General features: G+C 35.1%; 1 protein-coding gene across 1 annotated transcript in view; it reads right to left on the minus strand.

Annotated features, from left to right (window-relative positions):
- Positions 1 to 278: 278 nt before the first annotated feature.
- Positions 279 to 16,349, minus strand: part of LOC127935318 (60S acidic ribosomal protein P1-like) — a 568,794-nt gene continuing 552,723 nt past the window's right edge. Inside the window, exon 5 of the mRNA XM_052533091.1 lies at positions 279 to 288. The gene's annotated coding sequence lies outside the window, so the exon portion shown is untranslated. The remainder of the gene's footprint in view (positions 289 to 16,349) is intronic.

Below are 16,349 nucleotides of genomic sequence, written 5' to 3' on the forward strand. Positions count from 1 at the left end.
GCAGAGACCTTTGGAGGGGCAGGTGCTCAAAGTATAAAAGGGGCACATGGAACAAGGTTTTAAATGGCGCTGTTCAAAATATCAATACAGCAATATATTGTGATGCATTCCTTGCGGATTCACGTATCGATATGGATGGTTATGTATTGATACAGCAGCAAATGCTTTGAAGCAAAGAAACAATAGAGAAGACAATTTTAAGTTTAAAATAATAATAGCTCTGGGATTAGAAACTGAAATGTCTTAAATTGTCCCAACCTGATGGCTTTTTCTTCTCTGTTTCAGCATTAATCTATTATTTTAACCATCACTACTACTCTTGCACCTAATCAATAAGTCCACCTTAAATATTGATACAAAACATAAAAAAACTGATCCACTGGAATATAGTGATTAATATTATTATTACTGTTGTAGTTGTTATTGTCTAAAATTGAACACCTTTGCAATGTAAACAAATGACAGGCTACATTTGTTATTCATATCCTTCACACTGCACTTTGATGTCAGGTATATCATGCATTTTTTATTGACATTGATATTTTTACATTTATTTCCACAGAGATATTATTGAGTTTACAGGCTAAAGTGGTCTTGCTGTTGTAAACACTGTTGCTATTGTAGAAAAAAAAATATATATTTGCGTCACATTTAAAATATAATTATATAATTAATTCCTGAATTTTTATAATGATAATTCAGAGAATGAGAAAATCTGAATAAGCCTTACCAGTGTTGTGATAATTATTTTTAAGGCACTCAACGTGTTAAAAAATAAATAAGTACTGTAATATAATAAAAGTTTAGTCAAATAACATAAAAAAGACCAGACCCCTCGATGCCTGTGAAACCTTTCTCCCTCAAACAGCAGCACGCTAGTGTTACTTCTACACTACAGGCGACACACAGCAATATAAACAACGTATCTGCATGTTCTCACATCACATCGTTCTTGTAAAATAATAATAAGTAAATAAACATCAAAATCACTTCGCTGAGAATGAAACCCCACTTACCAGCTGCCACGGTTCTGAAAATACAATTAAAAATGTGCGTGCGGCCTGAGGAATTTTCCCGGTCAGGTGAAAGGTCATCATTATTGGTCATTTTATTTACGACTAAATTATTATTAATAAATTGTAATAATATTATGATTGGGCGTTGGCAGGCATTCACAAAAGGGTATGTTATTACAAAAAAAAAATTCGAGGAAATTTTGCTTTGACAAAAGGGCACTTTTGGGGCAAAGGAGCAGGTGCTCAAGTGAACCGGTTCTTTCGGACAATTCGATCAAATAAACCAGTTGAAAAAAAAAACGGTTCACCGGTTCTTTTGCGCTCGATGTAATGTCATTAGCGATGACTGCCCTTAATTCAAGCCTTCAGTTTACCCGCGCTTATAACATAAGCACAGAATCAGTTCAGAATCAATCACCAAAAGAATCAGTTCGGTTCAGACGAGCTGTGAGTCAGTCTGCTTCACACTGAATCACACATGCGCAGTATCATCAGCTCCTCGGCTCTCGACGAATCAGACGCGTCTGACAGAAACGGTTCTCAATGAGCGCTTCATAACTCCTGACCTGATATTTAGATATACTATTCTTCAATAAATATATTTGTTTGACAGGGAAGCTGTGCGCAAACAGGAATATATATTATAAAAAAAAAATTAAAAAAAACACCCCAGAAAAAAGGGCACTTTCTCTCCAGGAGCTCAAGCCCCCTTTGATGTCTATGTGTGCACGTGCCTGCTGGCACATACACACTTTTGCATGAAATGTTCCTGGACAGTCAGTCGGCTCTTGTGTGTATGCCCTCCGTAACTAAAAAAAACTTGGACTAGTGTGTATTTTACCCTGCATTAAAACGCACCATCCAGGGAAATTAGCATTAGATTATCCGTTGCTATTACAGAAACTGATAAAATGGTAACTGTTGTCAGTCCCCGCTTCCTCTGCGCCAGTAGAGAGAGTTTTTAGTCGGGGTGGATTGATCATGAGACCACATCGTGCTTGGTTGGGTAGCAGGATGGTCTCCTCACTTATTTTTTTTTAAAGTAATTATGCCCATCTGTAATCTTCACAACATCTAAAGTGCACATAATCCAAGACATTGTAAGGATATTAGCAGTCATTAGTTAAGCTTCAAGGTTAAAAGTTATGTAAAAGCTGTTACAGTTGAACATTTACAGGTATAGTGGTACAGTAATGTTACTTGTACTAGAAGTGTTATGTGGAATTACAGTATAGAGTGATACACTAATGTTATGTGTACTAGAAAGGTTATATGGATGTGTATAGTGGTACAACGATGTTATGTGAAAATGAGCACTTAATATTGACAAGTAACAATTCATAATACTAATAAAATGACCTTTACACCAAATACTATGTGGCCCTTTTACCCTTTATTGTTTCCACCAAACATTTTACATACTCTTGAAGATTTCTTTAGGTCTTGTTTCAGACCCAATCTCTCTGGTCTCGGTCTTGACTCGGACTCGACCCTTTCTGAACTCGGTCTTGACTCGGACTCGACCCTCTCTGGACTCGATCTGGACTCGGACTCTACCCTCTCTGGACTCGATCTGGACTCGGACTCTACCCTCTCTGGACTCGATCTGGACTCGGACTCTACCCTCTCTGGACTCGATCTGGACTCGGACTCGACCCTCTCTGGACTCGATCTGGACTCGGACTCGAATGAGCTGGAACACTGCTTAAAACAGATTGATATGCATGCATGTCAAAAAACATGTTAGTTTTTTCAAGAAATAGATAATTTCTAAATGATTCCTAAACGACTCGTGCAAAGAAGTTCAAAGAATCAGTTTCTCTGAAGCCCTCCTTTCCGTGAGCCCTCACTGCTCTGATTGGTCAGATGGCACAGTCCTTTGTGATTGGTCCAGAGCTGTAGAGCTTGGCTCTGGATTTGTCTACAGTGTACATCTCGTGTCGGAAACGAAACACCCATTGCCATGATGCAATGACAGCCCTGGAGACTTGTCAATACATAGAATTTTTTTTTATTGATTGTGACTTATCAATTTGAGCTGGAGTCTGATGATGAAATGATTGAACTGGCTGATCGACAAGAGAGTTATTCAAAAGCACAACTGGAATATGACGTTTCTCAGTGGTAAGTGTCAAATGTTGACATGTTTGTGGTAATTATAAGATGTGACATCTGTAACATCTCAACATGATGTTAACCACGTGGAAATTCAACTGTTTGTGGGCAGGCAAGTTGGCGACGTAGAACGTGTGCAGACATTATGCAAATGTGTTACTTCATGACGTAGAGCCGTAACTGAATAAGATTCAAATTTCTGACAACTTGTTTAGGCGATTGCAAAAAATGTTTTGATAGAAAATAACTTTATTTATCATGCACTGTTGGCTTCACAACCTCGCAGATAGTTTATGTTCACATACAGCTACATGACACACTACATGAAAGGTAATATACGAAAAGGCGTAATGGGGCACTAAGATTTTTTAATAGATTCATCTATTTTGAATAGATTTTAATAGAATAAATTGTTTCTGTTCAATGGTCACAATGAATTCATTTTTTAAAATTATTTTTATAGCTGCCAATTTTACCATGCATTGTATTAAATAAACAAACAAACCAAATGCTCAGTTACCTCAGACAAAATAATAATCAAATAAATGTAAAAATAAATAAAAATTAGCAACATTTTTATTGATTATTTTACCCTGGAAATGGGGTGTCTGAATAAGAGCAGTGGATTGTGGGATACAGTCCTGTTATTCATTTATTCTAGTATACATTCTAGTATTTTAGAACATTGTATACAAAAGCCAATCAATCACCGTATTGTGTTAATATTTATAAATAAATATATATAGAAGCTGCACAGTGTCATTCACACAAACACTAAACACCATCATGGTGACACTCATAAAACTGAAATATGCAATAAACATTCATTTAACATCATAAGATGTTATATATAACCCTAATAAACAACTGATAAGTTAAAAATGTTAACTGATAAGTAAAAAAAAAAACAGCAACAAAGAAACAGTTATTTTAGTCTTTTTCACTTAAATTGTATTTTACCGTAAAATTGTCTGAAATGTCTAATACAGTTTTTCATAGTATATAGTAGGGGAACTGGGAGCAGATTTTTACTGTAGCATTTTCACAGTTTTTTACAGTGTGAGTAGTGTTGAGTATTGTGTATTGATGTCTACAGCAATACAATAAAGACTCAAACATGCAATAAATTAATGTCAGCATACAATACTGCAAAACTAGTATAGTACTCCAAAGATTCCCAGTGACCCCTCACATCATCATATGGTTTGTTCCTATTGCATCTGTTAGAAACACACAACAGAAGTGCAGTGATGCAGCACGTTTAACAGGCTGATGCTTCATTTTCTCACACAGAATATGGAGATGAGAGACTCAAGTCCGCTTGAGTGTTTCATGTTTCTGCTTGGGCTGAAACAGTAGCTGGGAGACGAACCCAGAGAGGGAGATTTCATACAGCTGCATGCTGAACACATTCATCAAACAATGCATGCAGACGGGAAAACACACACACACACACACACACCTCTGCCTGCCTGAGATTCTGTCCTGCACAAGGACAGGTCATCTGAGAGAGAAAACAACAGATAATACACACAAGAAAATCTATTGACACCAAAACCCACTAAAACCACCAAAATGCACTAGACTAAGCCAGGTTGGGAAACTAGATCAGTTTAATTTTTTGGAGATTTGGGTTTATTTTGTTCTTTATAACTAATGGAAAGAAAACATCCAAAGTATACTTTTAAATGTTTATTTTACTGCACTTTATCTATTTGCATCTTTACATTTCAATTACAATGTATAACTTTAAAGTAAGTTTTCTCCTCAATCTTCAGCATCACTTGAATACATAAAAAAATTACAAAGTTATTCCTATCTATATTCTGAAGGGTTTTATAGAAGGGTTTGTTCATATGACATTTGCCTGATTTTATACAATACAGTTATTTATATAGTACATTTAAAACAACTGAAGTCAACCAAAGTGCTGCACAGAGAATGCAAAACAAGTCAACAACTTAATAAACAATCAAACAATATATTATATAAACAATATATACAGAATTGTATTCCTAAAAACAGTGAAAATATTTTACTGAATAATTTGTAAGCGAAATAATTGATTTTATTTATGCATTAGTATTTTTTTTGTGTTCTGTTGACAGTATTTTCTGATTTATGGAGTGATAAAGCGAGATATCAAAAATCCCTTAATTTTGTCAACAAAATTAAAGATTTCATATTTATCTTCTAAAACTGGCAAATTAGTGATTATTTAATTTGCATTATTTGAAAATGTATACAACATTTGAGAACACTCACAAAACAACAATGTTGCAATTCCTGATGACAAGATGAATCTGGGAAATGTGGTGATATTTATTATATTTTTGACTTTAGTCTTGTAAGCAATATCTTTACATGGTATAGATGTAATTATTCATTCAATGCTGAGAGCTAAAGTTTAAAAAAGTTCAAAATGTTTTAAAAGGCACTATTTTACTCAGTAATTGGGACTTCTGTGTATTTAAGATGCACTACATAATCAACTCTGTATTATTCCAACTTTAAACTCTATTTGAATAAAGAGTGAATTGCTGTCTCGTGAGGCTTTGCCATCTATGCAGTTCCCAGGCAGCAGACAGCAAAGCGGTTTTGGATCTGAGCCTCGGTTTCTCTCCATGAGGCCAAACCCATGCAGAGTAAAATCTTCACTCTCTCCAGGAATGCTTCAGGTGATCTTTCTTACAAAGAACCGCGACGAAGCCTCATCTGTGAGCATGTTTATACAATTGAAACCATGCAAGATAATTTCTCTCAAAAAGTCATGTCAGATGTTTCTCTTTAAAAAAATGTAGGGGAAAAGGACAAAAAAGCAATTTAACAATTTGACAATTTGAAGTGAAATGTAATAATAAAACTTTAAACATCTTTGACATCTCGATCATGCCAAATCTGAGCAAAGTCTGAAACATTGCTGAGATCTCTTCTGAAACTCATGAGATCACTGGGGTCTATTTCAGAAGAAACATCAGCAAAAGTCTCCATTTAATCTCACTGCTGTCTCAGCAGCACGAACGCAGTTCCCCGCGCTCAGCTGACTCTGACAAAGTCACTGCTGCACAATGCATCATGGGAGCGTGTGGTCACAGCGCAGATGACCCAGAATATTTTCTGCTGATATTCCTCGGAGGTGAGAACATTTTTGTGCAAGCTAGAACTGGGTTACATAACATCATCCTAATATAGTCATGCAGGTAAGGCTGCTGAATGACTTCTACACAGCACAGACCTGCTCATTTCTCAAAAACACAATCACTGCAATGAAATAAAATAAAATAAAAACCTCCATCGAGATCTTGGCCTGTTAGCGCTTAAGGAAATGGAGTGGATTTATTTCAAACGTGTTTGTATGGTGCAGGTGTCCTGTTCTGTCATAGAAATATGGCCTTGTTCAGAATTAAAACATTTTTGCAAATCCGAAAATTACCAAAATGGGAATTTGAAAGTCAGAACAGAAAAAAGGCAATCAGATTATTATTTTTTTTTTTTCAATATGATTCAAACCACCTATGGAAATGCTTTCACTTGAGGGTGGATAGGTAAGTGAGTAAGTACTTTCTAAACATTTAGCAGTCCAATAATTTTAACCTTCAAATCAGTATTAGGGGTAAAATGGTGTCATACACATGAAAACTGGCTGGGAATTGAGCAAATAATTCAGGCTCAGATGAATACTTGAGTCATGTGTTTGTGGCAGTTTTTCTCAGATTAAGGGAAAACACAAGATTTCTTCACCTTACAAACGGTTGTCAAAAGCAAAAATGCTACAAAATGTATCATATTTTGTTTGCATAGTGCTACAAATGAGTAGTATATAAAGTAACATGTTAGTGTCCCATGCATTCCAAACCGCTTGTGCATGAGAAATCAAGATTAGATGATTTTAAAAATCATCTACTTAATAAATGAAGATTTGCAGTTAAAATCAACTACTGTGTCAAAGGTAAAAAACTAGTGGTCAGATAAAAATATGCAGACATGCAGACCATGGGTCCCACAAGTGCATTCAAACAGGCCAGCAGAACTGTTGAAAGAGCAATGAATGTTTCAAGAGCAAGAGCTTTTAAAAACACATCCAATAGCACTGGAACTTAACTTAATAATTATTTAAAAGCTTGTGTACATGAGTGTGTTGTTGCCACCATTTAGAGTTTGTGTGTGTGTGTGTGTGTGTGAGTGTGTGTGAGAGAGAGAGAGAGAGAGGGAAAGAGCGATTGCAGTCTAATTGAATAGGACAGATACATGCACAGAAGAACAATTCCCCTCCTCCAATCCCATCAGCCCCGAGCATCATTACACACATGCCGTGTTCAGTAGGGAAAGACGGCTGTTGTAATTTCCATTCAGTTAGACTGGGAAAGGCATCGGTGCGGCTCTGAAGCTGTGAAAACGCTTAATCAAAGCTCTCATGGTGTTTGCTGGTTTTCTAGAGCTGTTGCATGCATTAAATTTACCTTCTGTATTGATTATTGTAGAATTGTGGATACATTTAATGGTACATTTAACAACAACAACCAGAGAACAGGGGGCTCATTTATAAGATGCATTTAGAACTCTATTTTTTTCAAACTGGAACAAATTAGGATTTATAAAAGGCAAAATCTGACGTGGAAATGTGTACGCCAACTGAAGAGCATGTGTACAAACCTTTTGTACTTGAATCATGATAGACACCAAAGTTTCATTAGTTTAGTACGGTGGCTGAGAGAGCTCAACACGCTGCAGAAGAGTGCTTAATATGCATGTTTTGTGAGGATTTGCAGCGCATTTCGTTATATGCATGTGTTGTGAGGATTTGCAGCACGTTTCGTTATATGCATGTGTTGTGAGGATTTGTAGCCATGCATTTAGGTGCATGTCTCTTGAAATGTTAATTAGTTCTGCTGACTTCGCCCCTCTATTCCATGGAAGAGGAAAGGCGATTTCCAAGTAATCCTAGAAAGAATATATAAAGTGGGAGATTTAATTCTTCTGGAAGAGCAGCTGAATCACGAACAGTGGGTAATGATCCATCCTTAACTTTTTAACTTTTTAGCAAAACCTGGCTTGGATTGTGCAGACAAATAAATTTAGGTGTATTCTGTGGCATTAACATCAAAAACTGAATGAATACACTGCATCCTCAGTGGCTCTAATGTCTTGATGTTCTTCTACATCTAACTACAAAACACCTGCATTGCTTACAAGACACTGTTGTCGCTGCAGCTGCTCGAAAACGAAGAAAATGACAGGCAGTGTACAACTGACTGATGGCGGAGATATGCAAATAAGGGACAATCCATTTGCAGTCGTGGGTGGGGCTTAAGGTCACAAATGCTCAGAAAATCTATATAGCTTGATAGAGTGTTTACGTTCTTTGGGGGGGATTAAAAAACAAAGTGAATGGATTTTTATCATCGTAGGGTAGCTGTGTTCACACACTGCTAAGACACACTGCATGCGTCAAGTGCAAACCCGGGAAGTTTCCAGCAATGGACAGCAGTGGGACAGGAAAAGCTGCTGTTGAGCTCTGTTTTGAAGCAGTGAAACTGCAGCCTGGTGGTTAATCAAAGGTCTCAAGGTGTTTGTTTATTTTCTAGTGCTAGTGAGCACGTTACAAAGAGCATTAATTGCTTGGGCAGCCGCCCAACACTCACCGGCAGGGACACACCAACAATCCTTGCAAACATTCAGCTGATCACCATCCTCTCGCGGAGAATGAGAGAAAGGAGACCGTTAGAGCACTGCCATGGGCCTGGCCCAAGGGATCAACAGCCTGTCCTGCTCCTCACATCACACATGCGGCTGTGTTAATGCATTTACAACAAATCAACATTTCATCAGCTGATCAGTTCCTCAGTGACACAGTGCCATTTCTTATGAAGTAGCATTCAAGAACTGTTTTACTTTTGCATTATGATGCATTTCTAAATTAAACATCATATGCAGTAATAAATGCAAAATGTATGCTTGGTTTAATGATGATTTGAATGCATTTTCCTCCTGAATGTCCTCTATTACCCAATCACAATCCTGACAGGGATTTCTAAATTGCATAAAATGACTGGATTGTTTTGCCCTCTCTTTGGTCCTCAAACAGGTGTATTTGCATTGCATTGACATTCCCCATTGATTCCACCTTCTTGCACACCATGATTGGTTGATTACCTTCATTACCTGCATGCTATTGGTCAAACAACTTTTCAGTCATTCCCTTCAGCAAGTATGGAAACAATAGGAAAACAAAGGCAAATTTCTGTTTCATTATTCAATTCTCAGAAAATGCATCAACTTAAGACATGCACCTTGAATGCAGTGAAGTTGCTTTTGATAATGTATATCATAATGTACATATAACCCTACATTGCTGTTGTTCATAATGTACGTATAATCCCTACATTGCATTCCTATTGATATTCTGTACATACTCTGCTTAATACTGTATATAGCAACTCCACTGTACATTTTGTAAATCATAGCTTCACTTACTCTGCATTTATATGTACATAAAACACTATATTCTTGCACTTCTGGTTAGATGCTAAGTGCATTTCATTAGCTCTGTACTTGTACTCTGCATAATGACAAACAAGTTGAATCTAATCTAAATCTAATCTAAAAACATCTGCCAAATGTGTAAAGGTAGAATGCATGAATGTAAAGTAAAACAAATGCTGCATTACCTACAACAGCAGCCTACTATCTACAATACATTCAAAGTTTTATATATATCTCATGTATCATAACTTAAAATAGACATTAACTAAAAATAATAAAATATATTTTATTACAGCTAAAACTTGAAACAAAATAACTATAATTATATAAAATAAGAATAATGATAATTAAAAAATAAAATAAATAATAAAAAACAAAATTACAAAACATTTAAGTCAGAACACAAATGTGAAAATATAAAACCCAAAATATTAATAAAAGCCTCAAGACTCAAATGATTTCAGCTAAAGATGCAAGTTGTTTAAGTATGTGGAACAAGTTTTGACATTTTGTTAAAACATTAAAAAAGAAAAACAACTATCATTTAGACGAACATGAAAATCATAATAAGAGCAGGAAAGTTATTAAAGAAAATGGGGTTTACTTTGATTCATGTTGATTTTTTTAATATGAATGGAAATGCATAGAAATATGAATTTAACAATATGAATTTAATTTTGTATCCAAGATGACACCTACCTACAGTAAACATACAGTAGCATACTACTGTTTGAAGCAGCACAGTACTACTCAGTCTTTAAAATTAAGCTTTACATATCACATACATATTTAATTATTTATTATTAAACGGTCATGCATTTTATATCTGTTCAGTAAATGTATGAATGGCTGAAGCATAAAACATTTCTGCTGTTTCACCTCACATAATTTCTCTGCTTTTATGACAGTTGCTTTAAAACCATGGAACGAGCAAGGTTCGCTTCACTAAAATGGCCTATTTCTTCTGGGTGGCAGCGAGCTGGGGAAGATAATTTGTTATTATTAGTGAAAGCAGAATTGTGTTTTTACACTGTTTTCATGTCAAACCAAACACAGAATTGCCTTTGAGGCTGAAGCTGCAATAAAGATAAATTAGAAATAGATTGCAGAAACTGTTTCCATCTATAACAGTGACTTTGTTTTATTTCATTTCGTCTGAACACTCACTAGGTTACGTTCCCTCCTCCGCACTTTAGGGCAGGAGGTTTTTCCTCTCGGTACATTGTCACGCTTGCTGGGTGAGCCCTGTGGGCTTCATCAAGAGGCGCTCTGTAGAAACACTTTGTTTCGCATTAATCAGCGCAGCCTCTCGCAGGTACTGCTACACCAATTAAACCTGCGTGCCCCGACTCATGGACATTGCTGGAAGGTATGTCGTCCATTCAGGGCAACGAGGATGCTCTCGGCCAATCGGACGGCAGTTCGAGGCACAGGGGGGTCCTCTACAGTCACCTGACCACGGTGTAGGACGCAAGAGGACACTGGGAAGGACAGTGCGTTTGTGCTCGTCTAGGGAATGGGATAAAAATACTGCGCTGACAAGCCAATTAATCAGCTTTCTGGGAACTGCGGTGTAGAGCATCCTACAAAGGCCACCAGGACGCTGTCTCTTTAAGAAGGAACCACTGTGATGCCGATTGGTCACGCTTTTCGCAAATTAGGAAACACAGAAATACTGCTTTAGTATTACAACTGCAGCTTAATTCCCTACAACATGAATTTTAGCTTTAGCAAGGGCCTCAATCTACATTGGGAAACCTGAGCATGAGACCGTGCAATAAAACTAAGCTGTTTTGGCAACCTCTTCATTAGTATATTTGTAGTTATTTTCATGTAAAATGTATTTTCTGGCATACAGTACATACATTCCATATGTTTATAAGCTCCCATATGTACCACATGTTGGTGGGATGCAAAACTTTTATGCATGAACAACTTCAAAGACGAAACAAATGTTTGCATAGGTAAAACTTTTCACATTATATACTGTCTGTAGATCTGTAGACAGAAATATATGGAAGCTTATTTCCATTTGCAATAATAAAAAAAAAAGTATCAGTTATGATGTTTTCTCAGAGCTTAGAGTAAGTCTCTTTTTTTATTTCGTAATTAATAACTCTAAACCAGAAGAAAACACTTAGAATTCAATTGCGAATTTACATCACACAATTCCATATTTTATTCCTCAGAATAATAAGTTAAAATAAACATTTGTGAGATTTACACAATTACGAGTAACAAACTTGAAAAAAAAATTCATTTCGCAATTCTCACTTTTTTCCCCTCAGAATTATGAATTTACATATCTCAATTAATAACTCACGACAGTATTGTATAAAAATCACAATTTTGAAAAAAAATGTCTAAACCCATGATTGCCAGATACTTGATAAACTTTATACCTAACTTTTACCTAACTTTTAAACCTTGCAATTCAGATTTTTTTTGGTCAGAATTTACAATTTCACAATAAATAACTTGCAACTGCGTGATAATCAATTCTGAGGATAAAAATCTGAACTGTGAGTTTATAATTCACAATTGCCAGATATTAACTTGCAATGTTTACACCCTTACAAATAATAACTCATAATTGTGAGATATAAACTTGCAATTTCAAGAAAATGTATTCAATATTCGTATTTTTGTATTTCATGGCAGAAACAAGCTTTCATAGAAATGTATGTGCACAAAGAAAAGCTATGAATATAGATGAGCGGATAGATGTTACTAGTACAGTGGCATTATGAAATATGCACTCGTCTTCCATTTCTGATGACTTGAGACCGAGGAAGACATGACAACCTCTCTGGTAAGTGAATATAATGAGCAACTGATGCTTGCTGGTTTTTATGGTGTGTTTCGTCTCTAGTGCACTGAAGCGACTCTGACAATGGGACTCCCCTGGAATGACTCCCTCAGCAGTGCATGTAGTGTAATACTAAAGGACAGAGCTACTCGAGCTTTAAGATACTCAAAAAGTAAATCACCTTTTGTGAAAGCAGTGAACTACAATACAAGCTACTGACAGAGCAAACGGAGCAGGATTTATCACAAAACAATGAGGATCACAATCAGAGAGATGCAATAAACAGCATTCGAACAGAGTCACACTCAAAACTATAAAACAACATTTCTATAATGTCACAGAGATGAACAGCAGCATTTAGATAATTTCTGTAAAATTATTCTAAAAATACAAAAAATTGCCATGGGGCAACTGTTAGTCAGCGTGTTTATGATCTGTTTCCTAAAACTGCTTAAAAGAAAACACAGAAAATATTAATAATAATTAAATATTATTTTATATGGGATATATAACACTTATAATAAATATAACAAATCTTCTATAATATAATAACTTTATCACATCAATTGTAGTAAAATTACTATTAATATTTCCTTTTATTGGAAAATAAATAAAAACATTTAGGTAGATAATATAAATATATTATAGTAAAATAGTTAATATTTCCCTTTATATGTGAAAATGTAATTAAATAAAACATATATACCTTATAAATGTGTAAAATATATTATAATTAATATTTCATAATATTTAAATAGAACTAAATAAAACATTTACATGAATATTAGATTATAAACACATTTAAATAATAAATAAATGAATAAATATTAAACAATTTTTTTTTGCTATTATTATTTCCCTTCAAATGTGAAAATAGAATTAAACTATACATTTATACAATATATTAGATTATAGTAAAACAACTTCTATTTCATAAATAAAAATAGTGAACTTTTGATATGAAAAAAGCTACTGTTGAACTACTGAAAAATGACCTCAAGTCATACTGTTATTTTATCCTGTTTACTTTAAAATGAACCAAGAACTGTTCTCTTTTAGTTGGTCACGTTCATTTTCGTTCGAATTTCGGGGGAACGAGGGTTGTATACATAACAGAGAAGTTACAGAGTCACACATATAGTACTAAAAGCTTGTGAGACATAAATCAGTGGACTGGATTCTCATATACTTATTCTCTCCTCAAAGGTACTTAAAAACGATTTGACATTTATACAAGTATCTGACTCGCTGGACGCTGCACTTGCTACTGGCCCAGGATGTGTGGATTGAGACACCATCCATCCATCCATCCATCCATCCATCCATCCCTTCTTTATATTCTGAGCTTAACGGCTCTTCGCTGTCAGAGAGTGGAGCTGATGTGGGAAATCTTAAGTACTGCTCAAGTACTGGCTGAAATCAATCACCTGTTTCACATTCAGGGGGAATTTTAAGAAGGCAGGGAAAAACCGACAGCCAGGCTGAAAAATCCAGCGCTGCCGCTTGTGTTTCCATCGCGGCGTCTCCCCTGTCAGCGGCGCTCCCCGAACAAGCCCCTGAAATAAATGAAAGCAGTTCCACTCTGCTGACTGCTGGAGCCTCTATTCCCAGGCTTGATTTAGTGCCACTTTTTTCTTAATGGACTGTTTGTGAGACTGGCTTCACAAACCCACCAATCACCAAACACTGCAACAGGAAAGGTTCTGCTGACCTCTGAGATGCTTCAAGATGAAACCTAAACACATGGCATTTGTTAGCGCTCTGTAGCGCTTGAGGCAGGGGAACATTATTAGCATGAAATGACACGTATGATTACTGTTCTTTTCTTTTAGCTCACTGCTGCCAGCTCTGTCTCAAACTGACAATTACTGCCAGTGCAGCAGTGCGGTGTAAGCTGTTAAACCCCAGGGTCGGTGACCGGAAGGTTGTTGGTTTGATTCCTACAAGCAGAAACCGATTATTATTGTGCCCTTGAAATCTTACGACAACTTATTTCTATCAGCTTTTATTTTTCCTATTTATGAGAAACTAATTTGACAGCTAAATGATATAAATGGGAACTGTAAGTCAGATTTTAATCAAAATCATTTTAACATGCTTTTTGGCTGTTGTTTCTCATATGACTTATCGATTAAGTGAATATTTTAGGTTAAAATAAAAAACGTGTTTCATGTGTTAAAAGAATCATCACCTGTCCTGGAATAAAGATCTGAGCCTGGATCAAACTTCACAAGGTTTCTGGTATAAGGTGTGATGGTAATGAGATTTTCCTTTTTTTTTTTTTTTTTTGAGAAAATGATGGAAAAGCCTTGGACAAGCACAACAGAATGTATAGTGGTGAATTAATGTTGAACTTATAAAAATAAATAAATCTGAACCAAAAGTCTCATATGCACCATTATGGTAATGAAAAGAGGCGACATACAAATGTTTCAGTTGCATGTATTTTTTTTTATTGTTTTTTTTTTTTTTTTTTTTACAAGCCTATACCTATACATATACATATACATATACATATATATATATATATATATATATATATATATATATATATATATATATATATATATATATATATATATATATATATAAACAAAATCTGTACTTAATTTAACAGTGAAAAATAATGAAATCATAATAAATAAATAAAACTCTGTACTTAAACTGCATAGAAAAGTATCCATACTTGAATTTAATTTTTAAGAGCACAAAGCCATACTTAAATTGTTAAATAAATAAAGTGCTTTAAAAAAAAAAAAAAATCTGTACTTAAATTATATTTATTTAAAAACCGGGTAAATATTTTACAATAAAACACATTTATAATAGCAGTTTTTAAAAAATCAAATAAATGTTTAAATTGCATTTTTAAAAACAACAAATTTATTTTAAATTGCATTTAAAAAGACAAACAAAACAATGCACTAAATCTGCTTAAATTGGCTATTTTTAAACAAAACAAAAACAAAGAGCATGTTTTTTAAAATACACAAAACCTTATTTAAATGGCAAAAATAGAAAAAAAATATTCTAAGATTAAATAAATAACATGGTGTTTGAATTGCATTTTTAAAAGCAAAAATCCTTCCTTAAATTACACAAAAAAGTGCTTGAATTGCATGTTAAAAAAATATAACTGATCATGTCCAAAAAGTTCCCCTAATTGCAGAACCACCCATTTGTGTTCTTTATGTTATTGCCTCAACACTTAACTGCCATTACCACAACAAATGCTCTTTCTTGTATGTCTCTCTGGCTGCAGAGGGGCTGCCAAAAACACAAACGTAAATAACACAATTCAATTAGCATCTAGCTTGAGTGTGTACCATGAACAGTTGCCAGCGCTGTTTAATTGCACAGGGATCATTTTGAGTAATTAGACAATCGGAATATCCACTAGTTTTAAATAAGGCAAAGAACTAGGATCACTAGAGTCCCGCGAGAGCCGCTTTTAAGGCCTGTTACCGAGAACTGTTTGTTTTGAGCGATGTGCATCTTAGCCTCGCACGCTAGCAGCATTGGTTTGGTTGTGACACACATTCATAGCTTTATTCAAAAATCTAACACAGTTTAGTCTTCTCTGTGGATTGAATATTTCCAGATATGCATTCCTGAGGGACACACTGGCATCTTCATATATGTTAGTAGTCTACATACTCAAGGGATTCACCATGAATAAACTGCACCTGCTGATGTGTGTCTATTAAAATGACATTCAGTTGAAACCAGGTGCTAAATAGCACAACATTAACGTTGCCGGTCAAATAATGCTGATTTTCCTAATTTTTTTTTTTTTTTTTACAAATTCTTATTTACTCAGAAAGGAGTCATGTTTGCAGTGAAAACACCTACAAGGTCTTAATTTAAATTATCTGGTTAAAGTTACTGCAAGCAACCGTTGAGTGTTTTCACCAATCAGAATCAAA

This window comes from Carassius gibelio, chromosome A19, assembly GCF_023724105.1.
Source record: "Carassius gibelio isolate Cgi1373 ecotype wild population from Czech Republic chromosome A19, carGib1.2-hapl.c, whole genome shotgun sequence".
In the NCBI taxonomy this organism is placed as follows: Eukaryota; Metazoa; Chordata; class Actinopteri; order Cypriniformes; family Cyprinidae; genus Carassius; species Carassius gibelio.